At 44.9% G+C, this 21,024-nt stretch overlaps 1 protein-coding gene across 1 annotated transcript in view; it reads left to right on the forward strand.

Annotated features, from left to right (window-relative positions):
* Positions 1-379: 379 nt before the first annotated feature.
* Positions 380-21,024, forward strand: part of LOC106611366 (forkhead box protein N3) — a 215,342-nt gene continuing 194,697 nt past the window's right edge. Inside the window, exon 1 of the mRNA XM_045723679.1 lies at positions 380-624. The gene's annotated coding sequence lies outside the window, so the exon portion shown is untranslated. The remainder of the gene's footprint in view (positions 625-21,024) is intronic.

Below are 21,024 nucleotides of genomic sequence, written 5' to 3' on the forward strand. Positions count from 1 at the left end.
CCTGTAAGGCGTGTCTCTTTCTCAGTCTGGAAACGTTACGTTTCAATTATGGCTGTCACATCACTAATGGCTTTTCTGATTGGTGGAGAAAAAATGACATCGAGACTTAAGCTCACTTTGTTCTGTGTGACTATGACTAGTGTGTGTGTGTGTGTGTGTGTGTGTGTGTGTGTGTGTGTGTGTGTGTGTGTGTGTGTGTGTGTGTGTGTGTGTGTGTGTGTGTGTGACTGCGTGTGTAGCAAGGCGACAAGGAACAATGACATTCTCTCAGTCAACCCAGGAAACACTAGGACCCAGAGAGTCTGTTTGACTGCCTCCTCCGCTTCAGCACAGAGAGAGAGAGAGAGTGAGAGAGAAAGAGAGAGTGAGAGAGAGAGAGAGTAAGAGAGAGAGAGAGAGAGAGAGGAACAGAAGAGAGGAAAAGAAGAGAGGAACTGAAATGAGTGTGGTTGTCTCTCTGTGGTCTCTGCTGTAACACTGATTCTGAATGGAATGGAGCGATTAAACGCTGGGATTTAAACCTTTTGGAGGAAGAAGGGAGGAGGAAGAAGGGAGGAAGAAGGAAAGGAAGGAAGGAGTGAAAGAAGGAGTGTATCAGGAGCGGGAGAGAAGCAGGATTTAAAGGTTAATATACGTTTTATCTAATCTGTGAGCTCTGACTTGTTCTTCTCAGTGTGAGGAGTCCTGTGTGTGTGTGTGTGTGTGTGTGTGTGTGTGTGTGTGTGTGTGTGTGTGTGTGTGTGTGTGTGTGTGTGTGTGTGTGTGTGTGTGTGTGTGTGTGAACAGGTCTCGCTCTTGTCCCTGTGAGGGGGTACGTATGGTAGTCGACAGTACACACACCAAGCTAACAGGGTACACACACACCAAGAGAACAGGTTACACACACCAAGCTAATTAACACACCAAGAGAACAGGTTACACACACCAAGCTAACAGGGTACACACACACCAAAAGAACAGGTTACACAAACCAAGAGAACAGGTCACAAACCAAACTAATAGTTTAACACACCAAGATAACAGGTTACACAACACCAAGAGAACAGGTTACACACACCAAGCAAACACGTTACAAACACCAAGCAAACAGGGTACCCACACCATGGTAACAGGTTACACACACCAAGCTAACATGTTAAACACACCAACCTAACAGGTTACACACACCATGCTAAAAGGTTACACACACCAAGCTAACAGGTTAAATACTCCAAGCAAACAGGTTACACACACCAAGCTAACAGGTTAAATACTCCAAGCAAACAGGTTAAATACTCCAAGCAAACATGTTAAACACACCAACCTAACAGGTTAAACACACCAACCTAACAGGTTACACACACCAAGCTAACAGGTTACACACACAAAGCAAACGGTACCCACACCATGCTAACAGGTTACACATAGCAAGCTAACAGGTTTTGCAGAGACCAAACAAATAGATTACACACCAAGCTAATATGGTACACACAACAAGGTAACAGGTTACACACACCAAGCTAACAGGGTACACACACCAAGCTATTAGTTTAACACACTAAGCGAACATGTTACACACACCAAGCTAACAGCGTACACACACCGAGCTAACAGGTTTTCGCAGAGACCAAACGAACAGGTTACACACACAAAGCTAACAGGTTACACACACCAGGCTAACAGGTTACACACAGCAAGCTAACAGGTTACACACACCAAGCTAACAGGTTACACACACCAAGCTAACAGTTTACACACACCAAGCTACCAGGTTACACACACCAAGCTACCAGGTTACACACACCAAGCTACCAAGTTACACACACCAAGCTAACAAGTTACACACACCAAGCTACCAGGTTACACACACCAAGCTACCAGGTTACACACACCAAGCTAACAGGTTACACACACCATGCTAACAGGTTACACACACCATGCTAACAGATAACACACACAAAGCTAACAGGTAACACACACAAAGCTAACAGGTGTCACACACCAGGCTAACAGGTTACACACACCAGGCTAACATGTTAAACACACCAAGCTAACAGGTTACACACACCAAGCTAACAGGTTAGACACACCAAACTACCAAGTTACACTCACCAAGCTAACAGGTTACACACACCAAGCTAACAGGTTACACACACCAAGATAATAGCACTCCAAGCTAACAGGTTACACACACAAGATAACAGGTTACACACAGAAGGCTAACAGGTTACACACACCAAGATAACAGCACTCCAAGCTAACAGGTTACACACACAAGATAACAGGTTACACACACAAGGCTAACAGGTTACACACACACCAGGCTAACAGGTTACACAGCAGGGGTTGGAAATGAAAGTATTTTCATTCTGAACAGAAACACTACTTTTTCCGTTCTGTTCCACTGTTCTGACCAGCAAAATAAAGTTCTGAACCGGTTCGAACCCCCAAAAAGTACTGATTTATATCGTTCCTTTCTGTTCCTTTTTTATCCTGTGAAATCAACTGTTTTTCACATTTAGCTCATTCAATGACTTCACCAATCATTGCAGATAGAGCAGGCAAGCTAGTTGTTTACATGTGTGATGGGCAGACAATTGTAGCCTATGGAGCAAGATGTGACTGACATTTTGCGGGTGGGGCGAAAGTGAAGGAGGGTTGAGGAGGAGGCTTGAAGCGCTGGACATCTTTTTATGACATCCATTATCTGAATAAGTTTCACAGAATTACTCTATGGAGGAACATTGAAGGTCCTTTGAACTAGCTAGCTAACAAGCTTGTGTGTGCAGAGTAGAACCAGAATTAAAAACATGTCTTAACTTTTTGTAGTAATTAAATCGAATGTGAAATGTGATAACTGGGCATATACTATCCTTAACTAGCATTGACAAAGTTAATGCATTCTTCTCTAGCTAATTAAAAATCTCTCACTATCTTCTGAATCAAGCTTGTAACGTCAGTACAGTAGCCAATGGTAAAGTCAGTACAGTAGCCTATGGTAACGTCAGTACAAAAGTCTATAGTTACGTCAGTACAGTAGCCAATGGCAACGTCAGTACAGTAGCCAATGGCAACGTCAGTACAGTAGCCAATGGCAACGTCAGTACAGTAGCCTATGGTAACGTCAGTACAGTAACCTATGGTAACGTCAGTACAGTAGCCAATGGCAACATCAGTACAGTAGCCAATGGCAACGTCAGTACAGTAGCCTATGTTAATGTTAGTAAAGTAGCCAATTGTAACATCAGAACAGTATCCTATGGTAACGTCAGTACAGTAGCCTATGGTGAAGTCAGTACAGTAGCCTATGGTAAATTCAGTGCAGTAACCTATGGTAAAGTCAGTACAGTAGCCTATGGTAACAATTGTAAAGTAACCTATGGTAACGTCAGAACAATAGCCTGTGGTAACATCAGTACGGTAGCCTATGGTAAAGTCAGTACATTAGCCTACGGTAACTACAGTACAATAGCCTATGGTAAAGTCAGTACAGTAGCCTACAGTAACTACAGTACAATAGCCAATGGTAAAGTCAGTATAGTAGCCTACAGTAACTACAGTACAATAGCCTATGGTAAAGTCAGTACAGTAGCCAGTGGTAACGCGTCAGTAGAGTAGCCTATGGTAACGTCGGTACAGTAGCCAATGGTAACGTCAGCACAGTAGCCTATGGTAACGTTAGTAAAGTAGCCTATGGTAACGTCAATACTGTAACCTATGGTAACGTCAGTACAATAGCCTATGGTAATGTCAGAACAGTAGCCAATGGTAACGTCAGCACAGTAGCCTATGGTAACGTTAGTAAAGTAGCCTATGGTAACGTCAATACTGTAACCTATGGTAACGTCAGTACAATAGCCTATGGTAATGTCAGAACAGTGGCCAATGGTAACGTCAGCACAGTAGCCTATGGTAACGTTAGTAAAGTAGCCTATGGTAACGTCAATACTGTAACCTATGGTAACGTCAGTACAGTATCCTATGGTAATGTCAGAACAGTGGCCAATGGTAATATCAGTGCAGTAGCCAAGGGTAACGTCAGCACAGTAGCCAATGGTAACGTCAGTACAGTAGCCAATGGTAACGTCAGTACAGTAACCTATGGTAACATTAGAACAGTAGCCAATGGTAACGTCAGTACAGTAACCTATGGTAACATTAGAACAGTAGCCAATGGTGATATCAGTGCAGTAGCCAAGGGTAACGTCAGTACAGTAGCCAATGGTAACGTTAGTACAGTAACCTATGGTAACATTAGAACAGTAGCCAATGGTAACGTCAGTACAGTAGCCAATGGTAACGTCAGTACAGTAGCCTATGGTAACATTAGAACAGTAGACTATGGTAACGTCAGTACAGTAGCCAATGGTAACGTCAGTACAGTAACCTATGGTAACATTAGAAAAGTAGCCAATGGTAACGTCAGTACAGTAGCCTATGGTAACATTAGAACAGTAGACTATGGTAACGTCAGTACAGTAGCCAATGGTAACGTCAGTACAGTAGCCTATGGTAACATTAGAACAGTAGCCAATGGTAACGTCAGTACAGTAGCCAATGGTAACGTCAGTACAGTAACCTATGGTAACATTAGAACAGTAGCCAATGGTAACGTCAGTACAGTAGCCTACGGTAACTAGAGTACAGTAACCAATGGTAACTACAGTACAGTAGCCAATGGTAACATTAGTACAGTAGCCAACGATAACTACAGTACAGTTGCCAATGGTAACATCAGTACAGTAGCCAACGGTAACGTCAATACAGTAACCTATGGAAACATCAGTACAGTATTCTATGGTAATGTCAGTACAGTAACCTATGGTAATGCGTCAGGACCGTAGCCTATGGCAACGATGGCACAGTAGCCAATGGTAACATCAGTACAGTAGCCTATGGTAACATTTGTAAAGTAGCCTATGGTAATGTCATTACTATAACCTATGGTAACGTGTGTTGTTATTGTGGGACTAGAAAAAAAGCCTGGAATGTAAAACAACATTATTAACCGCTTCCCAGGCTTTTAAATTAACGGTTCTTATCTGGAACATTATGGATCACTTTCGTTGCAGGTTCCGTGTCCGGTTTTCTGTTCCCTGAACCAGTTCCTGGTACATACCCCAAGCTAACAGGTTACACACCCCAAGCTAACAGGTTACACACACCAAGCTAACAGGTTACACAATCCAACCTAACAGGGTACACACCCCAAGCTAACAGGTTACACAATCCAACCTAACAGGGTACACACCCCAAGCTAACAGGTTTCACTGTGTGACGCTGTGTGAAGTGTGTCTGAGACAATGCTCTAAAGAGTATTTTCCTCTTCTTTCCCTCTATCTTTTTTCTTTCTATCGATATCCACCCTCCTTTGCCTCCCTTCTATCTCTTTTTATCGCTGTCACCCCTTCCAATTCCCTCTCATTCTCGTTCCCTCTTTCTCGCTCGCTCGTACTTTGTCTCTCTCCCTTTTCTTTTTCTCTCTCTGTCCTCTCATGTTCCTGGTAGCTGGGGAGAGTCTGTTGCTGTCCTTCTCTCATGTTCCTGGTAGCTGGGGAGTGTCTGTTGCTTTCCTTCTCTCATGTTCCTGGTGGCTGGGGAGTGTCTGTTGCTTTCCTTCTCTTATGTTCCTGGTAGCTGGGGAGAGTCTGTTGCTGTCCTTCTCTCATGTTCCTGGTAGCTGGGGAGAGTCTGTTGCTGTCCTTCTCTCATGTTCCTGGTAGCTGGGGAGAGTCTGTTGCTTTCCTTCTCTCATGTTCCTGGTGGCTGGGGAGAGTCTGTTGCTGTCCTTCTCTCATGTTCCTGGTAGCTGGGGAGAGTCTGTTGCTGTCCTTCTCTCATGTTCCTGGTAGCTGGGGAGAGTCTGTTGCTGTCCTTCTCTCATGTTCCTGGTAGCTGGGGAGAGTCTGTGTGTTGTAGTGTTCAAGGTCAGTGTTTGAGTCGCTCTGTAGAACATTTTCCCTCAGAGCCTAGTAAACTACTGGCTCAACTTATCTATACAGCCTGCCAACCTTAGACCAGACTAGAGCACACACACACACAGAGACAGACAGACAGACAGACAGACAGACAGACAGACAGACAGACAGACAGACAGACAGACAGACAGACAGACAGACAGACAGACAGACAGACAGACAGACAGACAGACAGACAGACAGACAGACAGACAGACAGACAGACAGACAGACAGACAGACAGACAGACAGACAGACAGATAGATAGATAGAGAATGGAGAGATAGAGAATGGAGAGAGAGAGGTAGAGAGAGAATGGAGGGAGAGGATGAAAGGAAAAGGAGAGAGACTGTAACAAGCTTTCAACTAAGACCACGGAAAGAGTGAAAAGAGAGAGCAAAATAAATGGAAGGAGTCGAGAGAGAGAGCGAAAGAGAGAGAGAGAGAGAGAGAGAGAGAGAGAGAGAGAGAGAGAGAGAGAGAGGGGAGGGAAGATGCGGTAGCCACAGTCAGAGCCATGTGGATCCATCCCTGCAGCCAACAAGCCATTGATAACCATTCTCGGTCTTTATGAATGTAGCTCACTGTGGTTAACTAACATACGTCTGTAAACCGGGGTGAGACAAGACTAATTCTGTGTCTGTTTATCTGGGCTTAGTACTGGTACACACCCCTCACCATACACAAACACCATTCACCATACACCATACAATAGCCCAACACAAAGCCATACAAAACAGATGCTGTCGGTGATCGCAGTTTAGATGTCAGTGGTTCCCAACTCAGACATATCAACTACAATTTAATCTATTGTAACATTTCAACTAGTAATGAATCTATTGTAACATTTCATAGAGTATTTCATGTATTGTAATATTTCATAGAGTATTTCATCTATTGTAATATTTCATAGAGTATTTCATCTATTGTAATATTTCATAGAGTATTTCATCTATTGTAATATTTCATCTAGTATTTCATCTATTATAATAATTCATGTAGTATTTCATCTATTGTAATAGTTCATCTAGTATTTCATCTACTGTTATATTTCATCTTGTATTTCATCTATTGTAATATTTAATCTATTATTTCATCTATTGTACTATTTCAGACGACACCATTCCGCATACATCTGGCCCTTCTCTGGACACTGTGTTAACAAACCTCCAAACGAGCTTCAATGCCATACAACACTCCTTCCGTGGCCTCCAACTGCTCTTAAATGCTAGTAAAACTAAATGCGTGCTCTTCAACCAATTTGCTGCCCGCACTCGCCCACCCGACAAGCATCACTACTCTGGACGGTTCTGACTTAGAAAATGTGGACAACTACAAATACCTCGGTGTCTGGTTAAACTGTAAACTCTCCTTCCAGACTCACATTTTGGATCTCCAATCCAAAATTAAATCTAGAATCGGTTTCCTATTTCGCAACAAAGCATCCTTCACTCATGCTGCCAAACATACCCTCCTAAAACTGACTATCCTACCGATCCTCGACTTCGGCGATGTCATTTACAAAATAGCCTCCAACACTCTACTCAGCAAATTGGATGCAGTCTATCACAGTGCCATCCGTTTTGTCACCAAAGCCCCATATATTACCTACCACTGCGACCTGTATGCTCTCGTTGGCTGGCCCTCGGTACATATTCGTCACCAGACCCACTGGCTCCAGGTCATCTATAAGTCTTTGCTAGGTAAAGCCCCGCCTTATCTCAGCTCACTGGTCACCATAGCAGCACCCACACGTAGCATGCGCTCCAGCAGGTATATTGCACTGGTCATCCCCAAAGCCAATTCCTCCTTTGGTCGCCTTTCCTTCCAGTTCTCTGCTGCCAATGACTGGAACGAACTGCAAAAATCTCTGAAGCTGGAGACTCATATCTCCCTCACTAGCTTTAAGCACCAGCTGTCAAAGCAGCTTACCGATCGCTGCACTTGTACACAGCCAATCTGTAAATAGCCCATCCAATCTACTACCTACCTCATCACCATATTGTTTTCATTTATTTTTACTCTTTTGCGCCCCAGTATTTCTACTTGCACATCATCATCTGCACAACTATCACTCCAGTGTTAATGCTGAATTGTAATTATTTTTGACACTATGGCCTATTTATTGCCTTACCTCCCTAAACTTACTACATTTGTACACACTGTACATAGATTTTTCTATCGTGTTATTGACTGTACGTTTGTTAATCCCATGTGTAACTCTGTGTTGTTGTTTTTGTCGCACTGCTTTGCTTTATCTTGGCCAGGTCGCAGTTGTAAATGAGAACTTGTTCTCAACTAGCCTACCTGGTTTAATAAAGGTGAAATAAAATGTTTTTTCTAAATTCATCTAGTTTTTCATCTATTGTAATATTTAATCTAGTATTTCATCTATTGTAATATTTCATCTAGTATTTCATCTACTGTAATATTTCATCTAGTATTTCATCTACTGTAGTATTGTCAGGGATTTCGTCGTCGGCAGACGATATGGCGAAATCATCGTTGGAAAAGGAGGACCAATATGCAGCAGAATGATGAATGTTCATCTTGAAGTTTTATTAACTCAAAAGTGAACACAAAATAATAAACAACGTACTCGCGATCTACTAGACAGTCCTGTTAGGCTCACACACGCTAAACAAGAAACAATCTCCCACAAATGACAAACACACCCTAATATATGGGACTCTCAATCAAAGGCAAAGAGAAAACACCTGCCTTCAATTGAGAGTCCCAACCCCAATTAATCAACCATAGAAACACACTCACTAGACTCCACATAGAAATACATAAACATAGACCATAAACCAAAAACCCGGAAATACTAAATCAAACGCCCTTTTACCAAAACACCACCCTGAACCACATAAAACAAATACCCTCTGCCACGTCCTGACCAAACTACAATTACAATTAACCCTTATACTGGCCAGGACGTGACAAGTATTTCATCTAGTATTTCATCTACTGTAATATTTCATCTAGTATTTCATCTAGTATTTCATCTACTGTAATATTTCATCTAGTATTTCATCTACTGTGATATTTCATCTAGTATTTCATCTATGGTAACATTTCATCTAGTATTTCATCTACTGTAATATTTCATCTAGTATTTCATCTACTGTAATATTTCATGTCATGTCACTACTGTAAATGGAGGCATTTCTGATCTTTGCAGAGTCTCTCCCTAGTAACTACAGAGACAGGAATAGCCCTGCTCTGATCACTGCCTCTGTGTGTGTGTGTGTGTGTGTGTGTGTGTGTGTGTGTGTGTGTGTGTGTGTGTGTGTGTGTGTGTGTGTGTGTGTGTGTGTGTGTGTGTGTGTGTGTGTGTGTGCCCGTGTGTGTGTGTGGCATGCGCGTGTGCATGTGTGTAGGGGGACCAGAGTGTGTGACCAGAGGCTCTGTGTGATATTAATATGTGCATTATGAAATAACCATTGGTGTGCTGAAGGACACACACACACACACACACACACACACACACACACACACACCACACACACACACACACGAACATTCGCATTCCCCTCCACAAGAACATTCGCATTCCCCTCCACAAGAACATTCGCATTTTAGCGAGACAAAGCTGCCTCACTCAGGAATTCAGGCATTCTGCAGTTCGTCCGTATGTATCCAATCAGAGCAACAGATATTCTGGAGGTGTGGGCAGACTGAGAGGAACTGTGTGCGTGTGTGTTTGCTTGTGTGTGAGCATGTGCATTTGTGCACGTGTACGACGTGTATGTATGTATGTTTCAGTGTGTGTATTTGCGTGTGTGTCTGCCAATGTGTTGTCCTCTCTTCTGAAGGGGTCTCAGAAGCTGAGCACTGTTTTCCACCACAGTTTTCATCAAGTAAAAAAAAAATCCCAATGCTACCCAGGTAAATGTGAGCGCAGAGTCCCAAGTCTGGAAAACTAGTATTCCACAATCAGGTGTCTGGGACTGTCTGATAGTGTTATTCATCCAGGAGAATATCACAGGGATTCAAAAGGGGCGTAACTATATGGTCATGCTGAAATGAACAGAACTATATGTTTTACATTTACATTGTAGTAATTTAGCAGACGCTCTTATCCAGAACGACTTACAGTTTAGTTCATTCATCCTAAAATATTTCAGCGAGATGACTGCATATCACAATCACAGTCATAGCCGTGTTCCAGCAACACATGGAATTCAAACCACAACTCTAGCCTCTTACTCGAAACCTGATGCTAGAAAAAATACCAAGCTGATGTACTTGATACTCATAGTTCTGATGATATCGCCACTTGTAATCCTTCCCAGCATGGCCATTTAGTGACTACCTGACTGGGTAGACAAGCAAAATTGCCAGCTAGATAGTGTATGACTGTCTCTGTCTCCAGGGAGTGTAGGCTTCCACTCTCTTTTTCAATTATCTCTAACCTCCTCTCTTCTCTTTCTCCTTCCCCTCTTTCGCTCTCTCTTTTCTCTCTACTCTTTCTCCCCAACCTTCATCTCTCTGTTTTAACTATTTTTTCTAGCTCCCTTCTCTCTCTCTCTCTCTCTCTCTCTCTCTCTCTCTCTCTCTCTCTCTCTCTCTCTCTCTCTCTCTCTCTCTCTCTCTCTCTCTCTCTCTCTCTCTCTCTCTCTCTGTTTCTCCTCTCTATATGTGTCCATGGCCCCTTGTGGGGGTTGAGCCTAGCCTATATAGAACACACTTACCCCACCCCTGAAATCCCTGGCCCCTGATTGGCTGCTGGCTCCCAGGAAACAGGAAGTTCAGGGCAAAGATAAGCCCCCCACCACCCGCTCTTAGAGCAAGGAAAAGAGAACATCTGCATGTCATCACAGCTCTTTCTTTCTCTCGCTCTCTCTCTCTCCTAAATGTTTTCTCATTAGTAGTGGGAGTGCACTGGGGACTCTTTCTTTTTGGTTTATGAAGGTAATCTCAGGTTCTCTCTTTCTCCTCTCTCTCTGTTCTGTTCCTCTCTCTGTTCTCTTTCTCATGTCTCTGTTCTCTGTTCCTCTCTGTTCTCTGCTCCTCTCTCTGTTCTCTGCTCCTCTGTTCTCTACTCCTCTCTATGTTCTCTGCTCCTCTCTCTGTTCTCTGTTCCTCTCTATGTTCTCTGTTCCTCTCTATGTTCTCTACTCCTCTCTCTGTTCTCTTTCTCCCCTCTCTGTTCTCTGCTCCTCTCTCTGTTCTCTGCTCCTCTCTATGTTCTCCAAGCTCCTCTCTCTGTTCTCTGTTCCTCTCTATGTTCTCTGTTCTTCACTCTGTTCACTGCTCCTCTCTCTGTTCTCTGCTCCACTTTGTGATGTTGACCATCTATTGAAGTCTTAGTCGGTTCATTCAACAGCAATACTACAATACTGTAGTCGCCTGCTGAGCTAAAGCTTAGCCAATTGAAGTCAGACATGTTTTACTGAACCTCCTCTGTCAGACACTAGTACGAGCCTATGTGTATGAATGTCCTGGGCTATTCTCCGATGGAGGCGTGGGGTCAAGGGGTAAAGGGCGTTACCCTGAGACAAATGTTGACCCTGTCCCTGTACGGTTCACTGACCATGTCCGACTCAGCACCTCTCCTCCAAATCACTATGTGTGTATGTGTGTGTATGTGTCTGCAGTCTATTTCTGCACTGTAATTTTAGGGTGGTGTGTGTGTGTGTGTCTCTGAAACAGTAATACAGCTGGCGGGTCGTTAATTGATATCAGGAGTGTGTTTCCCACAGGCTCTCAAACTGCATTCAGGAACAAGGTCCTTTTCTCTCTCCTAACTCTCTCTCTCTGTCTCTGTCTCTGTCTCTCTCTAACTCTCGCGCTGTCTCTGTCTCTCTCTCTCTCTCTCTCTCTGTCTCTGTCTCTCTCTAATTCTCTGTATCTGTCTCTCTCTAACTCTCTGTCGCTGTCTCTGTCTCTCTCTCTCTCTCTCTCTCTGTCTCTGTCTCTCTCTAATTCTCTGTCTCTGTCTCTCTCTAATTCTCTGTCTCTGTCTCTCTCTAACTCTCGCTCTGTCTCTCTCTAACTCTCTGTCTCTGTCTCTCTAACTCTCGCTCTGTCTCTGTCTCTCTCTCTGTCTCTGTCTCTGTCTCTCTGTCTCTCTGTCTCTGTCTCGCTCTCTGTCTCGCTCTCTGTCTCTGTCCCTATGTCTCTGTCCCTCTGTCTCTGTCCCTCTGTCTCTGTCTCTCTCTAACTCTCGCTCTGTCTCTCCCTTTCTCTTTCTCTCATTCTTATTGCTTCCTGTTGACGTTGTGTTATTGGGGGAAAGGCCTCTTGGCAGGCACTGTTGTGTGTGTGTGTGTGTGTGTGTGTGTGTGTGTGTGTGTGTGTGTGTGTGTGTGTGTGTGTGTGTGTGTGTGTGTGTCTACATGTGTGGCACATCTCTTAGTCAAAGCTAAGTTGGAAGGGAAACAAACTGTATCTCTCTTTCCTGCTCCCTCTCTCTTATCCTATTCCTCTCTCCCTCCTTCCCTCCTCCCCCTTAGCTCAAGAAATCTCGTCAATGTTGTTTTGGCAGTTTTCCCCTCTCAGTGTTGTTGTCATGACGTTTTTCAGATGTGTCTCTTCTGTGACTCCCTCTTAGACACACTCTCACATTCCCTTCACATGTCACTACTACACTACCTAAACAGCTTAAAAGGTGCCATTGTGGTTCTGATATGGTTGTCAGTTGCATCCCGCTCCACTGTGAGAGAATGGCAAGGAAATGCGCCTGCGTGCTCAGAGACACAACATGAGGACAGCATTTTGTTTTTTAACTATCAGTCTGTCGCGAGATTTGTTGACTACATTGACTTGTCCAATACTTGTATTTCTGTAGAAAACACATATTTAATCAATTTGAATATGAGTTGACAGATTTGTCCCATCCTATTCGTCTGATGACCTTACCTTGTAAAAACAGCCAATGGCTTGTCAGCATCCCTTGTTGCCCCTTATGAATACTAAATAGGGAAAATAATCTAAGGGAAGGTGTGTGTGTGTGTGTGTGTGTGTGTGTGTGTGTGTGTGTGTGTGTGTGTGTGTGTGTGTGTGTGTGTGTGTGTGTGTGTGTGTGTGTGTGTGTGTGTGTGTGTGTGTGTGTGTGTGTGTGTGTGTGTTTGCTTGTGTGTGTGTGTGTGTGTATGTGTGTGTGTGTGTACATGTGGGCATTCATGTGTATATGAGTATGCAGGTACAAACTGGGAGGTTATACCCATCAATAAAAACCCATTCAGGGATCTCCTCCTCTGTCCCTCTCTGAGTGTCGGTTCTTTCACAGTTACTCCCCGGAGAGACATCACCCTGATTGTCTACGGAAAAAGTCAAAAATACCCTATTACTGAAACACACACACACACACACACACACACACACACACACACACACACACACACACACACACACACACACACACACACACACACACACAGGAAGGTCAAGTCATTTCGCTCCCCAGAGCAGGTAGTCTATCATCAGCTCTTCCACCCAGTAGGCAGCTCCTCCAACCAGCAGACAGCTCCTCCACCCAACAGACAGCTCCTCCACACAGTAGGCAGCTCTTCCACCGAGCAGACAGCTCCTCCACCGAGCAGACAGCTCCTCCAGCCAGCAGACAGCTCCTCCACCGAGCAGACAGCTCCTCCACCCAGCAGACAGCTCTTCCACTCAGCAGACAGCTCTTCCACTCAGCAGACAGCTCCTCCACCTAGTAGGCAGCTCCTCCACCCAGCAGACAGCTCCTCCACCCAGCAGACAGCTCCTCCACCTATTAGGCAGCTCCTCCACTCAGCAGACAGCTCCTCCACTCAGCAGACAGCTCCTCCACCTAGTAGGCAGCTCCTCCACCTAGTAGACAGCTCCTCTACCCAGCAGACAGCTCCTCTACCAATTAGGCAGTTCTTCCACCCAGTAGGCAGCTCTTCCACCCAGTAGGCAGCTCTTCCACCCAGTAGGCAGCTCCTCCACCCAGTAGACAGCTCTTCCACCCAGTAGACAGCTCCTCCACCCAGCAGACAGCTCCTCCACCCAGCAGACAGCTCCTCCACCTATTAGGCAGCTCCTCCACCTAGCAGACAGCTCTTCTACCCAGCAGACAGCTCCTCCACCTAGTAGACAGCTCCTCCATCTAGTAGGCAGCTCTTCCACCCAGCAGACAGCTCCTCCACCCAGCAGACAGCTCTTCCACTCAGCAGACAGCTCTTCCACTCAGCAGACAGCTCCTCCACCTAGTAGACAGCTCCTCCACCTAGTAGACAGCTCTTCTACCCAGCAGACAGCTCCTCCACCTAGTAGACAGCTCCTCCACCTAGTAGGCAGCTCTTCTACCCAGCAGACAGCTCCTCCACCCAGCAGACAGCTCTTCCACCCAGCAGACAGCTCCTCCACCCAGCAGACAGCTCTTCCACTCAGCAGACAGCTCTTCCACTCAGCAGACAGCTCCTCCACCTAGTAGACAGCTCCTCCACCTAGTAGGCAGCTCTTCCACCCAGCAGATGGCTCTTCCACCCAGCAGACAGCTCCTCCACCCAGCAGACAGCTCCTCCACCCAGCAGACAGCTCTTCCACCCAGCAGACAGCTCTTCCACCCAGCAGACAGCTCTTCCACCCAGCAGACAGCTCCTCCACCCAGCAGACAGCTCCTCCACCTATTAGGCGGCTCTTCCACCTAGTAGACAGCTCTTCCACCCATGAATGGATAAACAACTCCATTGTATCGCCCTCTCCTCCTCTACCTCACCCAGCACCGAGGGAGGCCATGAGTGAGGGACTGAGTGAGTGAATGTGTGTAGGAGATCTCTACCTGACTCATACAACGAATGGCCACACACATGCACGCAGGCAAGCAGGAAGGCGCTCATGCGTGCATGCACACACACCTAACACAGCATCCATCCATCACTATACCCTCTCATTCCCTTTACATCCTATTCTCTTCTATGTCCTCCTATTCCTTCCTATTCCCTCCCATGTCCTCCTATTCCCTCCCATGTCCTCCTATTCCCTCCTATTCCCCCATGTCCTCCTATTCCCTCCTATTCCCTCCTATGTCCTCCTATTCTCTCCTATGTCCTCCTATTCCCTCCTATGCCCTTTTATGTCATCCTAGGTCCTCCTATGTCCTCTTATTCTCTCCTATGTCCTCCTATTCCCTCCTATGTCCTCCTTTGTCCTCCTATGTCCTCATATTTTCATCTCTCATCCCTTCTATTTCTAATCATTCCCATCTCCAGTGAGACACCATACATTTCCAGGGTATGACAGATAGTTTTCAGAGTCTAAACATCTCCGTGGCATTATTTCATATCCGGGTTAGGAAGTGGCTTGATTCAGCACTCCAGGAGGTCGTTTGGGATAGGAGGTGGCTTGATTCAGTGCTCCAGGAGGTCGTTTGGGATAGGAGGTGGCTTGATTCAGCGCTCCAGGAGGTCGTTTGCGATAGGAGGTGGCTTGATTCAGTGCTCCAGGAGGTAGTTTGGATGGGAGGTGGCTTGATTCAGTGCTGCAGGAGGTAGTTTGGGATAGGAAGTGGCTTGATTCAGCACTCTGGGAGGTGGTTTGGGATAGGAAGGGGCTTGATTCAGCGCTCCATGAGGTAGTTTGGGATAGGAAGTGGCTTGATTCAGCGCTCCAGGAGGTAGTTTTGGATAGGAAGTGGCTTGATTCAGCGCTCTGGGAGGTGGTTTGGGATAGGAGGTGGCTTGATTCAGCGCTCCAGGAGGTAGTTTGGGATAGGAAGTGGCTTGATTCAGCGCTCCAGGAGGAAGTTTGGGATAGGAAGTGGCTTGATTCAGCGCTCCGCGAGGTGGTTTGGGATAGGAAGTGGCTTGATTCAGTGCTCTAGGAGGTAGTTTGGGATAGGAAGTGGCTTGATTCAGCACTCTGGGAGGTGGTTTGGGATAGGAAGGGGCTTGATTCAGCGCTCCATGAGGTAGTTTGGGATAGGAAGTGGCTTGATTCAGCGCTCCAGGAGGTAGTTTTGGATAGGAAGTGGCTTGATTCAGCGCTCTGGGAGGTGGTTTGGGATAGGAGGTGGCTTGATTCAGCGCTCCAGGAGGTAGTTTGGGATAGGAAGTGGCTTGATTCAGCGCTCCAGGAGGAAGTTTGGGATAGAAAGTGGCTTGATTCAGCGCTCCACGAGGTAGTTTGGGATAGGAAGTGGCTTGATTCAGTGCTCTAGGAGGTAGTTTGGGATAGGAAGTGGCTTGATTCAGCGCTCTAGGAGGTAGTTTGGGATAGGAAGTGTCTTGATTCAGCGCTCTAGGAGGTAGTTTGGGATAGGAGGTGGCTTGATTCAGCGCTCCAGGAGGTAGTTTGGGATAGGAAGTTGCTTGATTCAGTGCTCCAGGAGGTAGTTTGGGATAGGAAGTGTCTTGATTCAGCGCTCCAGTTGGTGGTTTGGGATAGGAAGTGGCTTGATTCAGTGCTCCAGGAGGTGGTTTGGGATAGGAAGTGTCTTAATTCAGTGCTACAGGAGGTAGTTTGGGATAGGAAGTGTCTTAACCTGTTGAGGACAGACGTTCCGCTAGCGCCTGCGGAACCCCTAGCCAACAGCCTAATGGCATCGCACGGCGCGAAATACAAAACCAACTAAAATACAGAACTCCTTTATGCAATCGCTATGTCCGATTTTAAAATAGCTTTTCGGCGAAAGCACATTTTGCAATATTCTGAGTACATAGCTCGGCCATCACGGCTAGCTATTTTGACATCCGCCAACTTCGGAGTCACCTAAACTCAGAATTACTATTAGAAAAATTGGATTACCTTTCCTGTTCTTCGTCAGAATGCACTACCAGGACTTCTACTCCAACAACAAATGTTGTTTTGGTTCCAAATAATCCATAGTTATATCCAAATACCTCCGTTTTGTTTGTGCGTTCAGGTGACTTTCCGAAGGGTAACGCGCGAGCGCATTTCGTGACAAAAAAATTCAAAATATTCCATTACCGTACTTAGAAGCATGTCAAACGCTGTTTAAAATCAATTTTATGCTATTTTTCTCGTAAAATAGCTATAATATTCCAACCGGGTGACGTTGTATTCATTCAAAGACTGAAAGAAAAACATGGCGAGTTCTCGTGCACGCGCATCTCCAGTCTCACTGTCCCCAGGCTGACCACTTACAAACTCTGCTGCTGTACTATGCCCAGAGACAGCAGACACCCCATTCCACTTCCTGGTGGCTTTAGAGAGCCAATGGAAGCCTTAGAAAGTGTCGCGTTACAGCACAGATGCTGTAATGTCGATAGAGATGCAAAAGAAGGACAACAAATTGTCAGACAGGGCACTTCCTGTATGGACTCTTCTCAGGTTTTGGCCTGCCATATGAGTTCTGTTATACTCACAGACACCATTCAAACAGTTTTAGAAACTTTAGAGTGTTTTCTATTCAAATCTACTAATTATATGCATATTCTAGTTTCTGGGCAGGAGTAGTAACCAGATTAAATCGGGTACGTTTTTTATCCGGCCGTGAAAATACTGCCCCCTATCCCAAAGAAGCTAATTCAGCGCCCCAGGAGGTAGTTTGGGATAGAAAGTAGCTTGATTCAGCGCTCCACCAGGTAGTTTGGGATAGGAAGTGGCTTGATTCAGCGCTTCAGGAGGTGGTTTTGGATAGGAAGTGGCTTGATTCAGCGCTCCACCAGGTAGTTTGGGATAGGTAGTGGCTTGATTCAGTTCTCTAGGAGGTAGTTTGGGATAGGAGTGTCTTGATTCAGCGCTCCAGGAGGTGGTTTGGGATAGGAAGTTGCTTGATTCAGTGCTCCAGGAGGTAGTTTGGGATAGGAAGTGGCTTGATTCAGCACTCCAGGAGGTAGTTTGGGATAGGAAGTGTCTTGATTCAGTGCTCCAGGAGGTAGTTTGGGATAGGAAGTGTCTTGATTCAGTGCTCCAGGAGGTGGTTTGGATGGAAGGTGCATTGATTCAGCGCTCCAAATCAAATCCTACACATACTTGGCAGATGTTATCGCGGGTGTAGCGAAATGCATATGTTCCTAGCTCCAACAGTGCAGTAATACATATTAGTAGTACCTTTTAGACAATTTCAGTACTTGTAAAATAGGGCAGGTTTACACCTGTGTTCTGATAGCTATGCAAGGTTGCTGGGTTGGATATTGAATCCCCACAAGGCTGCCGGCTAGAGCAGTATGGATGCTATCTTAACTGGCTTGTCACCTCACCACCGTTAACCACACTGGTACTCTTTAGGGTTCTTTAATTCATGAACACCTGTAGGATTTGGTTCTACAAGGAATAGTACAGGAACATATTATAGGACACATTCAATATGTGATTATTACTACAAGATTGCATACAGTCTAAAGGCTTAATCAGATGAGGTTACTAAAGTACGCAATGATGAACATCACGAAATAAGGCTTAAAAATCGGACTTAAAATCATATGCTGAATGTAATAGCCCCTATTACATCTAAAAGGTAGTTCAGTATAGGATAGCTCTAGTATGTCAACACAGAATATAGCTACAGTCTATACACCACTACACAATACAGCTCTATTATGCTAAAATAGACGGTCAATTCGCAAGGACACGTGACCACTGGAAGGTGCAATAACCATGAAATTGGTGGACTGAGCGAGAGCGCTCACTAACTCAACTTAAACCTGCTATCTCTAATAAGCTAATGCATAGAAAATAGTTAGCCTGGCTAAGTAGCTAATGTAGTTGCTAGCAATGATGAGCAATGAAGCAATTACAATTTACAACTTTATAATAACCAGGACTACTTTCTCCCCCCGGGATGGCCGGGCAGTGCTACTGGCTCCTTTCCATTGCTCGATGGTGACATGAGAGAAGTGGGACTCTGTCATTTTTGAATGATTTTTTGAAAAATGTCCAAAATGACCAGGGTCGGCCCCTATTGGATGGGCATGGGTGGAGGGTGCTCCCTACCCAACCGTGGACCCCTTGCACCCCCCTAAAGGCATTAAAAACCATTTTAAAAATGTTCTCCTGGTAACCCGTTCCAATCACCAGGCGCATGGCATTCCATTTGCAATATGTTTCAATGGGCATTTACCATCACGAATTTGACATGCTCAAAAATACTGCAGGAATGCAAAATTGACTGGCCCGATGAACTCGGGATGGCCGGGCAGTGATTCTGGTTCCTCTCCATTGCTCATTGGTGTTGATTTCAGAATGTCAATTTGGTGATGTCTATCACTGTTTAAACATATTGCAAATGGACAAAAGTCAACCAGCAAGTCACTGTCCATCAGACAATAAGATATCATTCTGACATTAAACTGATACAAACTGACACCACACCCACTTTTTCCAACTCGTTTAGAAGCCAACTATCACATATTTCAGAGCAGGCCCATAATTCAGTGCACCTTCTGTTTAAAGCATAATAAAAACATAAAACATGTAGTTACGTTCTAGTTGCGGGACCAGTTCTGACAAGATGTGTAGGCCTAGCTGAGACGACCCCGAATCCCAAGTTTCGGCTCAATAGGTCATTAGCAGCCCGAGCAGCGACCATAATTGGTGCTGAAAATCCACATTTTCCGGGCGTTGCTACGGGGTCTTCGAATGAGCTATCGGACAGAAACATTAGGGTCCATCTCTACGGGCCGAGGCAGTTTCAATGCACCTAGTCTTTCGACTCTGGAACTTTTCTAAATGTCGTCATTTTCGTGATGGTCAAAATGATTTGAAGTTATTGCATTTACATCATTTAGCAGACACTCTTATCCAGAGCGACTTACAGTAGTGAAAGCATACATTTCATAATTTTTTTCCCCCGTACTGGTCCCCCGTGGGAATCGAACCCACAACTCTGGCGTTGCAAACACCATGCTCTACCAAATGAGCCACACGGGATTGCAAATGTACAAGGCTGTTTCTCGGTCTGAGAACCTTCTAGAGCCACAACTCACCGTGCACTATCGACTTGCGCTCTAGAACAGCTTTCTAACATTTCAGAGTTCTAGGTCTGACGGTTCTTTGACAGTTCGAACAAAGGTAACTATTGCAGGCTCTGTGTGTCTGTAAGACCCACACTGTGTCACTCTGTCCTTGCTGTGTTTGTGTGTGAGTTTTTCTTGGAAATTTGATGGGTGACATGACTGATTTACAGTTCATGAGGGTTGGCTAATCACACATATGAAGTTTTGGAAAGATGTGACTTTTTTAACCCTTCGAAACAGCCCCTGTGCCCCAATTTAAGGCACTTCCGCTTGGCACAGGAAGGTACAAGTAAACACATATCCTCATTGGGGTAGGCTTTTACAGAATCCTGAGTTTAAAGTCTTTACGTTCAGAATTGACCTATCTACACAGGGTTGAATGCAGTGACTTTCACAAACTGCAGGTTTGGTATATCAAAACACCTTTACGGTGAATTTAATCACTTCCGGTTGCTCCAGGAAGCTTAAAATCAACACAGGTAGACCTCATAGTGACCTGATGAATTGTCATCGAAGACAGGTTCATAAGGATTTCATAACCCACATAGGCTTCAGGTTGAATTTAGGAGAGCTGGCAATGTATTCCCATGTGGAGAGACGTCATTGTAAACTGTGAGATGAAAAATGGTCTAGATATTATGGTAATGCCATTGCAGGCTCTGTGTGTCTTTAAGCCTCGCACTGTGTCACTCCATCCTTGCTGTGTGTGTGTGTGTGTGTGTGTGTGTGTGTGTGTGTGTGTGTGTGTGTGTGTGTGTGTGTTTGTGTGTGTGTGTGTGAGAGTTTTTTCTTTGACATCTGTAAGGAGAAATGACTGATTTACAGTTCATGAGGGTTGCCTAATCACACATATGAAGTTTTCAAAGATGTGACCTTTTTAACCCTTCAAAACAGCCCCTATGACCCCAATTTAACCTCTTGGGGCTAGGTGGGACGCTAGCGTGCCACCCGTGGTGCACTCCATCAACAGCAGGTGCATTTCAAGAGCGGCAAATTTGAATCCAAATAAATGGCAAAATTCAAATTTTTAAAAAATACAACTATTTTACACCATTTGAAAGATAAACATCTCCTTAATCTAACCACGTTTTACGATTTCAAAAAGGTTTTACGGCGAAAGCATACATTTAGAGTATGTTAGGACAGTACATTTACAAGAGTTGTGTGTAATGTTTTGTCAAGTCAAAGACAGG

The sequence above is a fragment of the Salmo salar genome, chromosome ssa09 (genome assembly GCF_905237065.1).
Source record: "Salmo salar chromosome ssa09, Ssal_v3.1, whole genome shotgun sequence".
NCBI lineage: Eukaryota > Metazoa > Chordata > Actinopteri > Salmoniformes > Salmonidae > Salmo > Salmo salar.